We start from the raw sequence: 17,232 nt of genomic DNA on the forward strand, positions 1-17,232 counted from the left end.
TCTCACCTTTGTCCTTCTCTTCAATGAGACATTTCCTCATCTTTTGAATGTAGGCTTGGCTAGGTACATTACTTTGACTAACCGAATGTTAAAGGCTAGAGTAGAGATATGAATTGGATTTGCAAAACTAGACCTGCCTTCTTGAATCCTGACTTTCTCCACAAGAAGACTTTGCCTCAAGTAGCCACTAGTCCAAGGAGGATCAGGGACAGTGGGTTCCAAATATTCTTGATGCCAGATCATCTAAATTTCAATTAACTTTTAGACATGAAATGCTTATTACTTTTGTCATTGTCTTGGGTGCTGTGCTAGAAAACACTACTATAGTTGACATCAGTGGTGCTTGATTGAAGAATGTGCATCATTTGTTATGGTATTGATTCTACAAGCAGACTATACTTTTAATATACTGTGCTTTCTATGTAAAGGCACTCAACGAATATTATTGTTACTATTTTAGTTTTCTTTTTGCTTATTTTCAAACACACACAGCTGCTAACCACCTTTACATCTTTATGTTATTCAACTATGTAGACATTTGAGGGTGATATGGTTGCAACCTTTGTCACCCAGAGTGCCAGTGTTGGTTTGGCTGATGTGGCTGGCTAGGTGAGTGTCCCTTTCCTCCCTCACTGCTCCATATGCATCCTGCCAGAAACTGCATGCTGGGCTGAAGAGAATGACCTTCCAAATAAAGGAGGTTTTCTGTCAAAGCAGCAGCTGCGCTCCACCACTAGAAACTCCAAACAAGCTTTCATTTATATAGGCACTGAATTTGTTCATTTATAAAATTAAACGATTGTAATGAGGAATCACTAATGTGGTTCTTTAAAAAAAATCTAGAAATCATTAGTTTTCCATTAACAGGAATGTATCACACTGTCTTAAGTTTTATACTTACTGAGAATGTAGAAGTGCTAAGAAACCAGCTATTTTTCTGAAGCCCTGCAAATCTTGTTTCTTATCTTTCTTATCTAAAACTTTCATGCTATGGAAAAAATAAAGAAGTAGGACAGGTTCTACCTCTATTTATTCCTGGGAACATGGGACTAAGGTACTATAAAGAGAAAAACCAAACAGAAAAGGTTGCATTGTCTGTTCATAGGGTCATATGTTTCCCATTTGAGTTTTTTCTCCGTGGCTTTTCTTGAGAGAACCAAAACTCCATTTATTAGAAATGCCACAAAGAACAAAAGGAAGTGGTTATTCTTTAAATTATATGGATTTAATTTTAATAATGTCATAGATCACCTATTATACATTGAGGACTAGGAACCTCAAGATGTTCTAGGTTAGAAACTGTAAATAGAGCCAGGTGCCCATGGCTCACACATGCCTATAATCCTAGTTACTCAACAGGCTGAGATCTGAAGCTCAATTTGAAGACATCCCAGGCAGAAAAGTTGGTGAGGTTCTTATCTCCAATTAAAATCACTAAGAAGCCAGAAATGGAGCTGTGGCTCAGTGGTAGAGCACTATCCTTGAGCACAAAAGTTCAGGGATAGCCATTAGGCCCTGAGCTCAAGCCCCAGGACCAGCATACACACACACACACACACACACACACACACACACACACACACACACACACACACAAAAACTAAGTAATTTATGAAAACATCATTGATCTCATTGACTAAAATTCTGAAAAATAATATTATAATCAGTGTAATTTTAGATTATAATGGTAAGAAAGTAAAATAGACCAGAAATGAAATGCACACTTGTCAATTTGCCTTTTTTTGAAATGTCCTATATGTCATTGGCATTTTTTGCATGTGGAAACATGGTCCACTTGCACCCTGCCTGGCGGTTCCAAGTTAAGAGTAGTGTCAGAGGTGGTCTGACAGTTTATCATCTCCGAATTGCTCATGCAGTCTGGTCTCATCTTTTTTCTGGCTTTTAAAATGGTTCCAAAGTATATGTAGGAGAGAATGGCTCATAACAATTCTTTCCCAATGCAAACAACATACAGAATAGAGAAGTCTGATTTGTCTAGTCTTCATCCTGTTCCCAGGTAATTCATGGCTTTATCCTCTTCCTCTTTAATTCATGAGCTCAAGCAAGATGTCAGTGTTTCTCAGAGGAAAAAAACAAACAAATAAAAAAGCAGCTTCTAAGTACTTATTACATTAGTCCTAATCAATTGTTTTGTTTTGTGTGTTGTTTATTTATTTTTTGGTTGTACTGGACTCTGAATTCAAGACTTTGCTTTTGGTAGGTGAACATTCTAGTATTTGGGTTAAACCTGTTGCACTTTTTGCTTCTAGGTTATTGTATTTATTTTTTTCACATAGGATTGCTTTTTCCTGGGCTGACCTGGGACCACAATCCTACCAATGCTTCCCACATAGTGCATCACTGTGCATGGCAATCGTTCTTTTGAAATACTTTAATCCTTCACCCAGAAATTGTTCTTTTTAAAATATTCTTTGAGTGAGTATGAGTTCCAGAGCTTGAATTCAGGCCATGACTAATATCCTTGAGTTTTATGGCTCAAGGCTAGCTCTCTATCACTTGAGTCACAGCTACATTTCTGGCTTTTTTGGGGGGTGGGGGAGGAGGTAGTTAATTGGAGTTAAGAGTCTACTGGGCTTTCTTGCTTTGAAATGCTATTCTAAGATCTCAGCCTCCTGAGTAGTTAGGATTACAGATGTGAGCCAACAGTACCTGGTTTAAAATACTTTCTTAATTTGATTCTACCTCATCTACCTCAATGACTGTTCATCAATACTCTTTACCTTCTATAGCTCTAGATATTGGAATGCCCAAAGACTGAGTCCTTGCAAAGCTCAATGATAACATCATTATCTTCTAAATGATCTCACTCTGTGGCGGATAATTCCAAACTATTTCTCTGTCTATACCTTCCCTGGATACCTTGTCTAATTAGTACACTCACTTGTCACTTTCTAGTTCCTTTCTTTGCTTTATGTTTCACCATAACATAAACTTTCTATCAGTGAGTTTATAAGTACCTACTCATATACTTGTTAACTGTGTCTCTCCTTATCTGGAATGTAAAGTCCACGAAGACAGGGATTTGGTTTAGTTAATTGCTGTGTCTCTAGCACCCCAAACAGGGCTCATGGTATGCGTCAAGTACAAATATCATTTGTCAATGAATAATTATTGCTCAAATCCACTCTTTGAAATAATTTAACAATCTTTCCCATTTATTTCATGTAAAATTGTCAGGCAAGAAATAGCTTTAGTTCTCAGTGAGAGTATTGTAGGTTGCCTGAATTATTTACTACAGTATGCCAAAGGAAGAGTTCTGTCTGAGCTGAGGGGTACAATGTTGAGAGGTCAGGAGAGTGGCAACAACTCTTATTGGTGTCTAAATGAGAGAATGGCAAGTTCAATTGGCAATTACAGGGTTGAGGAAACATTGGAAAAGGTGAAAACGCAGCTTTATAATTCTCAGGTGGAGAATGGAAACAATAAGGCTCTGAATATCACATAATGTTACCTACTGAAACTGTAGATGTCCAAGCTCATGGAGATGTACCAACCTGATGCCTGCTTCTTTGGTCTTCAGTACAGGATCAAGGCTGCCTATAAACATCAGTTGTTTGGATGAAACTGGGGCCAGTACTGTGGGGAATAAGAAAAATAAAATACAATGTCTACTTTCAAGTTACCATCTGTAGATTTATCTGAGATGATAAGACACAGCTCTAATAGATGTAAGAGCATTACATAACATGTAAGTGCTTAACAGAGCGTGGAATAAGCAAATTATATCTGTATAGGAAGTTATTTATGGATTGTGTTTAAAAATAGAAGTAGTCTTTTGTGTATAAGAAAAAGAACAATTTAGCAGTCACTTATTGGTTCATCTGCATAATGTGGAGTTAAGACAAATTTCATTTTTAGTGTTTTTCTTTCCAGTTATAAATTGCCATGGTTCTATGTAACTCTGGATAGGCACATATTTAGACATAACAAAACTGCACTGATTTGAACATTGCTAATTTATAATCAGCCATCAAAGTGAGGCTACCTAAGATTTAATCTTTATCAGTGACATTAGTAGCTTGTTCCAAAACAGTATAAACAAATTATAAAAGGATTGCATGCTAGTTTTAAAGAACAAACTGTTTTCAAAGCATTTGGAACTCCTATTTGTAAACAAATAACAGAAGTGGACACTAGCCACTTGGAAGACATGAGTCAGAAAGATCCTAAGCTAGGAATCCCTGAGCAAAGGGTGGTTGATTTATCAGGTCCCTGACCCTTAATTCACCTCACAGCACCTAGAAGCCACAGCTTGCTTTTACTGAAGAAGCGAGAGGAAATCCTCTGCTGAAGCATATGGCCTAGCAGGTTATCCCTGAGATCTCTTCCTGTAATTCTTGTCCTGGCAGTAGTAAGTACTTGTACAGACATGCAGCAAAGAAGATGCAGGTTATTACATAAGATTTACTCATTTTGAAATATTTATTGAATTCTTGGTTACAGGAAGCATTATTATAAATCCTTATTGCATTATGGATTCTCAGTACCAAATGTTTATTTCATATACAACTCTTCAGGATATGTTACAGGAATATCTCATTACCATTCAGTTAACTCTAATTGGTGTTTTAATTATATTGTCTCAAAAGGCTTAATGTAGACCTCCCAGACAAGTAGAATGCTACAAAAAATGGAGACTTTAGAATAATTAGGGAATACTAAAAGTTTATTAGGAGCTTTTGGGACTAAAGTCAGAAAAGCAAAAACTCAAAATGAGATGCAAATTTTTAAAAAGCCAAGAAAAGAATAGGCAAACAGAATCAGGGAAACATATTAGAAATTTTCATTGTACCTTAGAGAAATCACCATGAAATGAATTCTAAAGAATAAGTTAGAGGCAGAGGAGCAGTAATAGGAGTCATATGTCTTATTAGAGTACTTTAGTCTCTCCCTGGTTTCGTTCAAGGGCCATCAAGTTGGACCACCCAGGCCTCCAATGTCTCTTGATCACATAGAAGTCATTTCCAACTGAGTGTGTTTCCTAATGTTGTTCTCCTTATCTTCTGTCTCTTCAGAAATTCTGTATCATTTGGATTCTTGCTCAATACCAGCTTATTTCCAGTGTAGGCTTCTTTAATCCTCCTACCCTAAATGAGACCCATCTTTTGTTATATCTCATAAAATTTATTCAGAACATCACAGTTTACCACTAAACTGTTTCTGGTGGATACTGAGTTCTTTTTCTGGATTAAAGTATAAATTCCTTACTTGGAGAAGTCACATCTTAAACCTTTTATTTATGAAATTACTTATGAAAATCTAAAATATAAAAACTAGTTTAATTCATTTAGTACTAATTAAATATTAGCTAAATATTTTTAAAAAGAATAAAACTGTAGGAAAGTGGAACTATTTTTGGGAATTTGAGGATGTATGGTCCACAATACCTAATGTGCATAATTCTTAAAAGACATAAAGGAGGAATTTAATTTTTTTGATTTTATTTTATTGTAAAGATGCTGCACAGAGGGTTTACAGTTACATGAGTAAAGCAATGAGTACATTTCTTGTTCAGAATTAAAAAAAATTTTATTAACAAAGTGATTGTTTGGAGGTTGTTAATAAGTTTTTCTTTCCTAAGACCTTTCATGCTACATATTAGTTTTTGACATTGATTACTGCAAATAAGCATGCAGTATATCCCAAAGAGAACTCAAGACATTCACCACCACAACCTCCTAGTAATCTTAGCTTCTGTATGTATCCTTTCTCCTGAGATATAACATTGCCATTTATCTAGTGACCTAAAACAGAGACCTAGTGGTACCCAGCTATTTCTCCTCACTCCCATACCTGATTATTCAGTTTCTGTTGACCCTTTAAGACCCACCCCTGGGGGATCAACAAAGCTTTTATCTAGGTTGGTATTTAATTCTCTACTCACCCAGATTCTCTGATCCTTTCACAACCTGTTTCTATGTATTTGGTCTCACCTCTGGCCAAGCCATGTCACAAACAGGGAAGATCCTTCTGAATGATAAACCTGTTCCTGTTATATTCCTTTCCAAATCATGTAATGACTCTAATGATTCCTAAAAGATAAAGTACTAACTTCTGTGCATGACATTCAAGAGCCCTCATAATGTGACCCCTGCTTAAAAAAAAAAAAATCCCCTTCAGACACTTTTCCTACATACATACTTTCTACCCGTGAGCTACAATGTTATTTCACCTCACTATATAGAACAATGTGACTTGAAACTAAGAGATACCTTTAGTCTCACCCCAAGAATGATTGTTTTTTAATCATCTAAGAAAGACTGACTCTTTGTCACTATTGTGCGTGATCATTGCCTATAAATATAGCAGATCTAACATATACCCGTTTTACCTACTAGACTTCCTTTGGTAGGGAGATTGATAAATTCTAGTATGAAGGCAGAAGACATAGTTTTCTATCTCATATATTTCCATCACTCCATCATCATATTAATCACTCCATCTTTACTAAACACTAGTGAGATGATGTCGAAAATGTTTTCGAAGAGAAGGAATTCCAGGAAAGAGTACATCATCAGCAAAGGATCAGAAACAACAGACTTGCAGTAGGTTAAGAACAGTCTGGATATAGTGAAATTGGAGGTTGTTATGAAAAGGATAAAGGTGGGGAAAGAGCCAGTCAGAACAAGCAATGACTCAAAGAGTAAACGATGAAATAAAACAAAAACAACTCCAAATTCTGCCTGGGAAGCTAGAAGATTGGTAGTATCTGGATCAAAAAATGAGAAGCCTCTATTGAACATTCTGACATGTTCTTACCATCTCAGCTTGAGACAATGTCTAAGAGAAAATACTGAAATGGTTACCTATCAATTAACTACAAATGTCCTTACCAAGCTGAGGACTTCTGCCATCTGGCGGTGGTTGACTCAAATTTTAATGTACTAGTTTTGTTGCTGTTAAGAGTGGTGCAAATTCAAAATGTCTACCTGAAAACCCTAGCACAGTGTCCAGAATGAAGCAGAACATTTTGTAGAATGAATGAATGAGTGAAATGAAAAAATCAAATGATTTAACAAGGCACATCTCTGTGCTGAAAAAAAAACAAGCACTGCTTTGAAGGCAGAGGGCTTTGGCATCTAGTTCCTCATGGATAGTCACCAGACCACTTTGGGACTCAGCTTCAGTGTATATAGAATCATTAAATAGCTCAGGCCCAGTTCTAATTTCCATTTGTTCATCTGAAAATGGTGATATGTAATAATCCCTTATATAGCTTGTGTTATGAATATATGTATATGCAAACTATTTATTTTCTTGAAAATGATTAGCTGAGCTGGGCGCTGGTAGGTCACACCTGTAATCCTAGCTACTCAGGAGGCTGAGATCTTAGGATCACTGTTCAAAACCAACCCTGGCAGGAAAGTTCGTGAGACTCTTATCTCTAATTAGAAAACCAAAAGTGGAGCTGTGGCTCAAGTGGTAGAGCACTAGTGTTGAGCTGAAGAGCTGAGGGACAGGGTTCAGGCCCAGAGTTCAAGCCCCTTGACCAACAAAAAAGAAAAGGGAAGGAAAGAAAGAAAGAGAGAAAATGATTAGCTGAACTCAAAATCTCAGAGGATTACAACTTGTAACACACAACCTGTAAACTCATGGCAGTTGAATTTGAACTCACAGCTGGAATTGTTCTAGGTTTTTCTTTTTTGTCAGTTATGGGGCTTGAACTCAGGGCATAGGTGCTGTTCCTGAGCTCTTTTGCTCAAGGCTAGTGCTCTACCACTTTGAGCTACAGATCTGCTTCCAGTTTTTGAATGGCTAATTTGAGATGAAGAATCTCACCGAGACTTTTCTGCCTGGGCTGGCTTCAAACCATCTTCAGATCTCAGTCTTCTGAGTACCTAGAATTAGAGGCTTGAGCCACCCTTGCCCAGCTTCTAGTTTTAATTTGTGTTGATCATTTCTCCTCCTCAGCTAGCAGTTTCTGAAGATTGCTTTCATCTATAGATGCATTCTTCCTGCTTAAACCAGCCCTGGAGTATCCTCTCAGAACTTGAATACCACTCCCCACATCCAGTGTATACTCATGGGTATGAATGGAAAGATGAATAAGTATTATGTGACTTTTCTTTTTAGGCAAGACTCTTCTTTTTGCCTTTAGTATTCTTCTTCAGTTAATAAACAGTGGCATGAAAGATATGTTTGTGTATTTGTGCAGCTAAAATTTAATATCTAAAAAGAAGGAGACCTTCAAAAACTTATATTCCTGGTCTTCCTAAAGTGATCTGTGAAAATGATTTGTATTCATTGGATCCAAAAGAGAAAAAAGTGTTAGGTTTTTAAAGAGAGGAGCCGAGTAAGAACAGCACCACGCACGCACGTGGTATTCAGGTAAGGGGTAGGGTTTATTCATCGTTCTGGCTGGCACCAGGCCATGTTGGCACTCTACGGGGCTGGGGAAAGACCTGGGAAAGAGAGCGTCTGGCCCTGGGCTAGACCTTATCTAGGGTAGGGGTGGGGAAAGGTGTGGCCACATCGAATCCTGAGGTGACATCAGCAGACGCAGATGTGGTCTCTTCCAGGTGTTCCAGTTGTCTTAGTAATGCAGGTACTGGGCGGAGACTTGACTGCGAGGGCTGGAGTCTGCTCGCCATCCAGGAGCGGTCCTTACAAAAAGAAGCAACATTAAATTATTGAAGAGGTTCACTTTAAGAACACCCACAAAACTGCTTAGGTCATATCAATAATATGCATTTCTGAAAAGCCACCATGTATCTAAAGTTGTCTTTCATAGAAGCAATGTGTGCCAGTCACTGCTATACTGGTGGGAATAGCCAAACAAAGGGATTAGACTCTGGGTGGTGGGTCGAAAAGAGTGCTTTATTTCTGCTGCACCTGCATAAGAACTACAAAGCATAATGCTAATTCCAAACTCATCTTTTTTTGGGGGGGGGGGGGGAGGGTCTGGTCATGGGCCTGAACTCTGGGCCTGAGCGCTGTCCCTCAGCTCTTCAGCTCAAGGCTAGCACTCTACCACTTGAGCCATAGCACCACTTCCGGCTTTTTTTTCTGGTTATGTGGTGCTAAGGAATCAAACTCAGGGCCTCATGCATGTAAGGCAAGCGCTCTACCACTGAGCCACCTTCCCAGCCCCCAATGCTAATTCCAAATTTGAAGATGTAGATGTAGATTCTCTCATCATGAATATATCGAGGTAAAGAAGTACCACGTACTTATCGATACTATGGTCAGATTGAATCTTACCTGAGGTTCCCCTTGCCACATTGAAATGATCCTCACTGTAAAGGACCAAATGGTTCCTAAATCAGAAGAGAAGATTGCACAAAATATTTTAAAATGATATTCCTAATAGAAGTTCTTGCCTGCAATAGACACACAGTATTTTTTTTTAATTCTTAGTGAAGTGAGTTAGGAAGAAAAAACTAAGAATGCATCTCTAGATTCACAGAGAATTGTAAATATAGTAGAGTTCCTGTAACTCTCATACCCCATTTCTCCTCTTATTAACATCTTATGTTAATTTGGTTCATTGGTTATAATGAATGAACCAGCACCAATACATTATTATCAACAATACATTATTGCTAAAATAACTTGTGTTTTATTCAGATTTGTTTTCTACCTAATTTCCTACCACTACTATCATGATCCCATGGAATATTCTGTCCCTTCCCCCCCACCCCAAGATCAAACCAGGCTGCCACATTGAAGTGAATCGTGATTCTTTAGGATCTTCTTGCCTGTGGCAGTTTCTCAGACATCCTTTATCACTATGGTGGAAGCTTTAAGGAGTATCTTCAGTATTTTGTTGAATGGGTCTCAAATAAGATTTGTCTAATGTTTCCACCATAATTAGACAGATGTTAGGGATTTTGGAGAGATCACAGATTAGCCATTTCTCATTGCATTACACCAAGGGTATACACTGCTGTGAGAACCAAACAATGTTGATCACCTACCTGGCTACACTACCTACCTGAGGTAGTATTTCTCAGATTCCTCCCATGTCAAGTTAGTTATTCTTTCACCTCCTCTTTCCATTCTCCCCTCTGACGGTGAAGAACCCACACTTACAGAGTGGAGAATTATGCTCAACCTCAGGGACAGGTGTGGTAGATACCACTTATGTAATCTTATCTCTTTCATTTGTTATTTATTCAATCATTTATACAGTATGGACTCATAGGTGAGTATTTTACATTTTGCATTATTATCTACTATTACTATTTCCTTACTCAAATTGGCTAATATGTTTTCAGTTAAGTTCCTGAATACCTTTAACCTAATCTCATCATTGTTTAAGTATTTCCTTACTTTCTGACACTATAAATTCTCCTTCTGAGACAACATAGCTATAAATCATAAGAGTCCCTGCCCCACCCCTAGAAAACCGATTGCCGTGCAAGAGCCACAGAAATAAAAGGTAGAGTTCTAAGAACCATAATGTTGGAAAGCAGGTAAGGGGAACTGGACCGGGCATACGCACTTCAGAAGTGAGGTATGAAAAACTAGGAAATCCTGAGGCATTAGAAGAACAGGAGGGTGATCTATTCTGCAAATGTGTGGTGTGTATGTGGGTGGAAGTGTCGAAAGGAAAAGGACATACTGACATTAAAATCTTGAAAGGAGCTTGCATTCAGACAACATTTCATTTCTTAACATTGACTATTTTCCAGATGAAAAAGCTGGATATGTGAAATTCAGTTAAACTGAACTGATAATAGCAAGCATTCCTGAGCATATATTGCCACCCAGTGGTAGAACATGCATGATGCATAAAGCATTTGCAAAGGAAGACACAGGGAGACTAAATATGTTAACCCCAAAGCTGGTTTGTGTTTTGTTAACTCAGTAGACTGGGTACCATATGTGATCCCTAATCCTTCACAATGCCAGACTAGATTTTAGAACACATTTTTAAAGTGTTCTGATAACCATTGAAGGCTTATAGCCCTAAAAGAAAAATATTATGAAATATATACATATTGACACATCAGATAGTAAAGTCCCATTAATAGGAATGAAACTTATGGCCATGAATTTCAAACAAGACAAATCAAAGGTACTTAACTTACAACAAAGCTGTCAAGGCAGTCACTAGAGATGCAAATCTTGACTCTCTAGGGTACTAAAGAGACTTGACAAGAAGTCTGTGAAGATTTACATTCTTGACATAGTAATTTGAATTTTTCTTCATTTGAAAGTGAATAAAAATCCACAGAGGGGACAGCTAGAGACAATGAATGGAAGTTGGGTCATTTAAGTAAGTACCGAGACCATGCTTACATAGAGATATCCTGACAGTTCAATTTGGAGGGAGGGGTACAGCAATATTCTTTTTTGGGGGGGGGCGGGTAACTCTTTAAGAGATTTCCAGTATTTTATCAGCAAGACCAAGACTATTTACTCTGTTCTGGATGAAAGAACAAAAGAATTTATAGGATTGGAATGATGGTGAAGGTTTCAGAGAATTATCTTGGTTAAGACTTTATGTTATCATTGTTTCTGAACATTGGTAGAAAATCAGAGAGACCTAGCTTATAGATAAAAGTCTATTATGCATCCCCAGAAGGCATTCCATATTTTATGAATCTTTAATTTCATCAGTGAGGATGAGTAATGGTTTGAGCATTTTTCTTAGTTCTTTAATTAGCTTTTAAATTTTTTTGCCTTTATTTTTCTCAGTCCTTTAGCTAAGTTTTTTTTTTCTTCTGTTGTTGTTGTTTGTTTTTGCCAGTCCTGGGGCTTGAACTCGGGGCCTGGGCTCTGTTCCTGAGTTTCTTTTGCTTAAGGCTAACACTCTACCACTCAAGCCACAGTGCCATTTCCAGCTTTTTCTGATTATGTGGTGCTGAGGAACTGAACCCAGGGCTTCATGCATGCTAGGCAAGCACTCTACCACTCAGCCACATTCTCAGCCCTTTAGAATTATTCTTACATTTTAATATTATTATTGAGTTGGATACTTTAGATTTATTTTGTTGATAAAGGCATTTAATGTAATAGATGTTCCTACTGCTATATTTCAAGGGTTCTGGGGTTTTATCATTATTTTCTAAAAAGTCTGCAGTGTCGAGATCTTGTGCCCAGATAAGGATCCCCAAAGACCACCAAAGAGCCCATTCCGATGCAAGTACATGAGTCGTGTATTACAAGCTCGAACCTGGACTCAACCATCCCGGATGCAGCGGGTCAGAGTTGAGAGCCCCGACCCTTCCTATAGCAAGGTTTTTATAGGGTTTTTAGGGACTTCTATGCGTCATTGCAACAATTAGCAAATCATATCACACCGCGGGAAAATCATAAAATAATTCTAAATGATGATTAGTGTAACCACTGGCGGGAACTGACCAGGTACTGGGAATTGGCTGGTTCATGTGGTTGATGCTCTTCAAAATGATTGGCTAAAGCAGATGGTCTGAGCCGCAACTGATTGGTCTTTAACTTGCAGGAACATCTGGAACTTTGGGTTTTTCCTGTTATCTACTGATTAATTGTAGTTAGTGGAATTTACCTTAAAGAAGGATTGTTCCCGGAATTTGGGCTCAAAGGGGATCAAGGGGAGTTGCTGGCACATTTCCCGGACAAAATGGAATCTAAACCTAAAATTGCTATATTTTGTTCAGGCGTCACAATTTTACATTTTATGTACAGCTACTCTGACAATGTAACTCTCACCTTCATCTTCTGTTATTCCTACTCCTCATGGTGATGTGACCCATATTCTGGGTTCTGAGAGATTTCATGTTACCAGCTTTTGTAGAAAAGGCTATTTGGTTTTTAATTCCTCCTCCTCCTCCTCCTCCTCCTCCTCCTCCTCCTCCTCCTCCTCCTCCTCCTCCTCCTCCTCCTCCTCCTCCTCCTCCTCCTCCTCCTCCTCCTCCTCCTCCTCCCCCCCCCCCTCCTCCTCCTCCTCCCCCCCTCCTCCCCCCCTCCTCCCCCCCCTCCTCCCCTTCCTCTCCCTCCTCCTCCTCCTTCTTCATTTTGCCAGTTCTGGGGCTTGAACTCAGGGCCTGGGCACTGTCCCTGAGCTTCTTTTGCTCAAGGCTAGTACTCTACCACTTGAGCCACATTGCCACTTCTGGCTTTTTCTGTTCATGTGGTACTGAGGAATCAAACCCAGGCTTCATGCATGCTAGACTAGCACTGTACCACTAAGCCACATTCCCAGCCACTTTTCTGTCTTTTCTTTTCTATCTTGTTAGTCTGTTTCATGTCCAGAAGGAGTTTTGGAGTGATAGTTCAAAACCACTACTATGATCATGAATCAGGAAGATTGCCCAACAAATCATTTAGCACGATAACCAGTGAGAATTGTAGATACTTTTTAAAGATACAAAAAAATGACCATCACAGAACATAGAATTACAGAATCTGAGTGCCACAGCACAAGTTGTAAGAAATTATTTTTTAAGGACACTTTTATAAGCCAGAATAGTAACATTTTACGCATCAAATGAAAAGGACTTTGCCCTTTATCCTGTGATTTAATTCCTTTACCATCAGTTTGAAAAGCCAAGCACAAGAATCACATTAGTACTGAGAAACTCAAAACTTACGATATGAAAGTAAAGGATAGAACAGGATGTTTAACAAACAGATCCTGGAGTACATTTTATTCCAAGCATATTCTTAACCTGGAAGGGAAGTGTAATGAAGGAGAAAGAGATGACTATTTAAACCTAATCGTTGAGTATTTTCAAGGCAAAATTTTCTTCATGTACTTTAAATAGATGTACTCATTCAAAGGCTATGAATTAAAATTTACGTAAGTAAAATAATATGACTAATGGTGGATGTGTGTGGGAAAAATTGGAAGTGCAAAATCTCTTTTATCCCTGTGCATAAGTCTCTTTTACTTCATCTAGAGTAGATTAGAAATTTGGAGGTATGATTTCCATGAAGTTGCAAAACAGAACATGGATTTTTTTTCTAATATTCAGTTTTTCTAAGGGGCCAACACAGAAGAACCAGACTTCAATTTTTTTCTAAAACATACACCCCCTAAACAACACTTGAGACCTCTAAAACATCACCTACCTGCAGAGATTAAGGTTTGGGAAGGGAAGAGTTGGTGAGGATTTTTTTTTAATTAGCACAATTAGTTAGGCATGGGTGGCTCACGCCTGTTATCCTAGCTACACAGGAGGCTGAGATCTGAGGATATTGGTTCAAATCCTGCTGGGGCAGAAAAGTCCCTGGGAGATTGGGTCAAAGTGGGTAGAGTGCTAGCCTTGAGCAAAGGAGTTCAGGGACAGCACCCAGGCCCTGAGTTCAAGCCCTACAACCAACAACAACAAAAAATTAGCTTCACTTGGTATTTACAAGTTGAATATCATGCAATTTGATCAAATTCACTCAACCACTCTCTTCTCCTTGAGTTTTGTGTGATTTTATTGTGTAATTGCATATATATTCATACTACACTTCTCTAATCCTCTCTCCCACCTCTCCTTTTTCTCTATCCCATCCACTACTCCTGCTATAGGTCCTATTTTACAATCACATTATTTTTTAGGTCTGATTCTGCAAATGAGCAAAAATATACTTGACTTACTGTTCTTGTATCATCTTCCTTAATATGATGATCTTCAGTTTTATTTTCTTGAAAATGATGTAATTACATTCTCATTTATGGTTGGATAATATTCCATTGTATATATGTACCATGCTTTGTTTATTCAATAACCAGTTGTTGGGCACCTAGGCTGATTTCATAACTTGGTTATTGTGAATGGTAGAAAACCTAAGTGAAAGGAATCTTGAACAAAGTATGAATACTAATCAGTCTTTGAATGCAAACAACCTCTTTGTCTGGAATAGCTTCCTGGCATATTGTAGGAAACAAAAATTACAGAATGGCTACATCTATGTTATAGAGTAGGGAATGGTGGAAACAGAAATAAGCAGGGGTAATGAAAGAGGTGATGGGAAAGCCATAAAATTATCTCATGGGATGTATTGTGATCAGATTTTATTTTAAAATAAGTAATAATGGCAGTATAAGAAAGGGTCTCAAATAAGGGAAGATGACCTGAATTTCTGTAGCACTTGAGACAGGGACATGGGAACAGATAAGACAGATGGAGCCAGTGGTGTGGGAAGGGAAGTAGAAAAGGAAAGGGAGGTATTCAGAACATTCCAGTGCTTCTGGATGAACTAGGAATAGTGGTTTCCTCTCTGAGGCAGAACACTCAATGAAGTTAGGTTTTTGAGGGAAGATGATGGGTTAAGTTTGAAGGATAGAATACTTAGTGCGCCATAGAATATGTATAACAAGCTATTTTATTGCCATGTCTGACATGTATTTAAAAGTAGTAAACTCAAAAGAATGAATATCTTGTGAACACAAATATCAAATATGAAAAATGAATAAAGAAATATGGATGTAACTTATAGGCTTATGATGAAGAAACAGAAAGGAATGGGGAAGCATTGTAAGATGGCATCTGAAGCAAGAGTTTAAGTGTTAAGACAATGAAGTGAGGCACTAGGGACTCACTTCTTAATTCTAGTTACAAAGGAGTTGGAGATCTGAGGATCACAGTTCAAAGTCAGGCTAGGAAGACAAGACTCTTCTTTCCTATTAACTAGCAAAAAAACAAAGTGAAGGAATGGCTCAAGGGATAGATCATGAGCTATGAGTGGAAGAGCCAAGTGAGAACGAGATGCTAGAACTAAAAAATAGGACATGAGGATACTAAACATTGTCACCATCAGTAAAACTATTTTCTAAAAATGTTTCTCATGAAGTAAGAGTGCTCATTTCAGGGGGGTGGTAGAAAAGAAATGTGCTATTTTGAGCTATGATCTGCTTTACATTTTGATTAATATATAGAAAACAGACACCTAAGCCTCTGAGAATTCAATAAAACAAAAGCATCTACTTGTGACTCAAAGAACATAGTTCAGGCATTTGTCACAGACATGGGGAATGTTATTTCTTTGTCAGCAAAGAAAATATTAAGGAGAGTGTGATTACCTTCAATAGTGTTAAAACTCATTTAGCATGAGTTCGTGCTAAATGTGTTAATCTGGAAAATGCTGTTAACAGAATGTTTCTTTTTCCTTTACTGATCAGAATAACCTTATACACAACAATGTACTGCTTATAGCTGCCTCATCTTCGAAATCACAAGTTTAGAATCACTGCCTGTATTGGGAAGTATGTGGCCTAGATCAGTGTTCCAACAAACACTGAACATACATATCATCCTTTACTACACAATTTGCTTTTATAAATCACAGAGAATTTTATGATTCTACTGTCCCCAATGTGTTTCTATATGTGAACTAACTTTAGGTAAGGCAAAGAGACTAAATATATTTATCACATATATATTTCTTTCTTGCCATTGGCCCTGCACAAAAAATCACACATATACAGAAAAAAGTACAGGTAACTGAGCAGGATTCTTTATTGTTTTAAATATATTTTATTGTTATTGTAAAAATAATGTACAGAGGGTTTACAGTTACATGAGTAAGGTAATGAATACATTTCCTATCAAGCATTGTTACCTCCTCCTTTAGCAGGTTTCTTTAAAGTGCAGAACTTCAGTAGGTTGGCAGGATTTACTAAGTGTTCACAAACGTTAAGATGAGTATAATGTAAGCATAAAATTAGGACAACCAAGTGATAAAAAAAGGTCAATCCTACTTTGACATGTGTACTATACTCATAGTTTCCAGCTTGTGGATGTTATGTTTTGTCATGTGACACAGTATGAGCTTCTCTGTGTTTTCCTATAAAAATTGTACACATAGAAATAAGTATTTATAGCAATTCTTTAGTTAGGTTTGAGGTGGTTAAGAGTCCCTTAATGCTTTTATCTACTTGTACTAAAAAACACTGTACTCTAAGAGCAATACTGTCACTAATTTAAATACTACTTTTTTTTGCACAAGTAAAACTGGTTCAAACTTTATACCCAGATATGTCAGAACTACTTGTAAAAATACTGCCTCTAGTGGTATGACCATTTATGTAGTACAGAATATTTAGTAACAATACCATTCTTTACACTTTAAAATCACATTTAGACAAGAGGACAAATGCCATATTACTAAACTTTAGTTTGATAATCAGTATTTTTATAAAAGTCAAACCATGAACTTGATTTATTTATTTTTTTCCGGTTGTGGGGCCTGAACTCTGGGCCTGGACGCTGTCCCTCAGCTCTTCAGCTCAAGGCTAGTGCCCTACCACTTGAGCCACAGCGCCACTTCCGGCTTTTTTCTTTTTGCTTATGT

At 37.7% G+C, this 17,232-nt stretch overlaps 1 long non-coding RNA gene across 1 annotated transcript in view; it reads left to right on the forward strand.

Moving 5' to 3' along the window:
• The window catches only part of LOC138831334 (uncharacterized), a 155,573-nt gene that overhangs the window by 131,923 nt on the left and 6,418 nt on the right, over window positions 1–17,232 (forward strand). The window lies entirely within an intron of this gene.

The sequence above is a fragment of the Dipodomys merriami genome, unplaced genomic scaffold (assembly GCF_024711535.1).
Source record: "Dipodomys merriami isolate MVZ:Mamm:240054 unplaced genomic scaffold, mDipMer1.0.p SCAF_192, whole genome shotgun sequence".
Taxonomy (NCBI): domain Eukaryota; kingdom Metazoa; phylum Chordata; class Mammalia; order Rodentia; family Heteromyidae; genus Dipodomys; species Dipodomys merriami.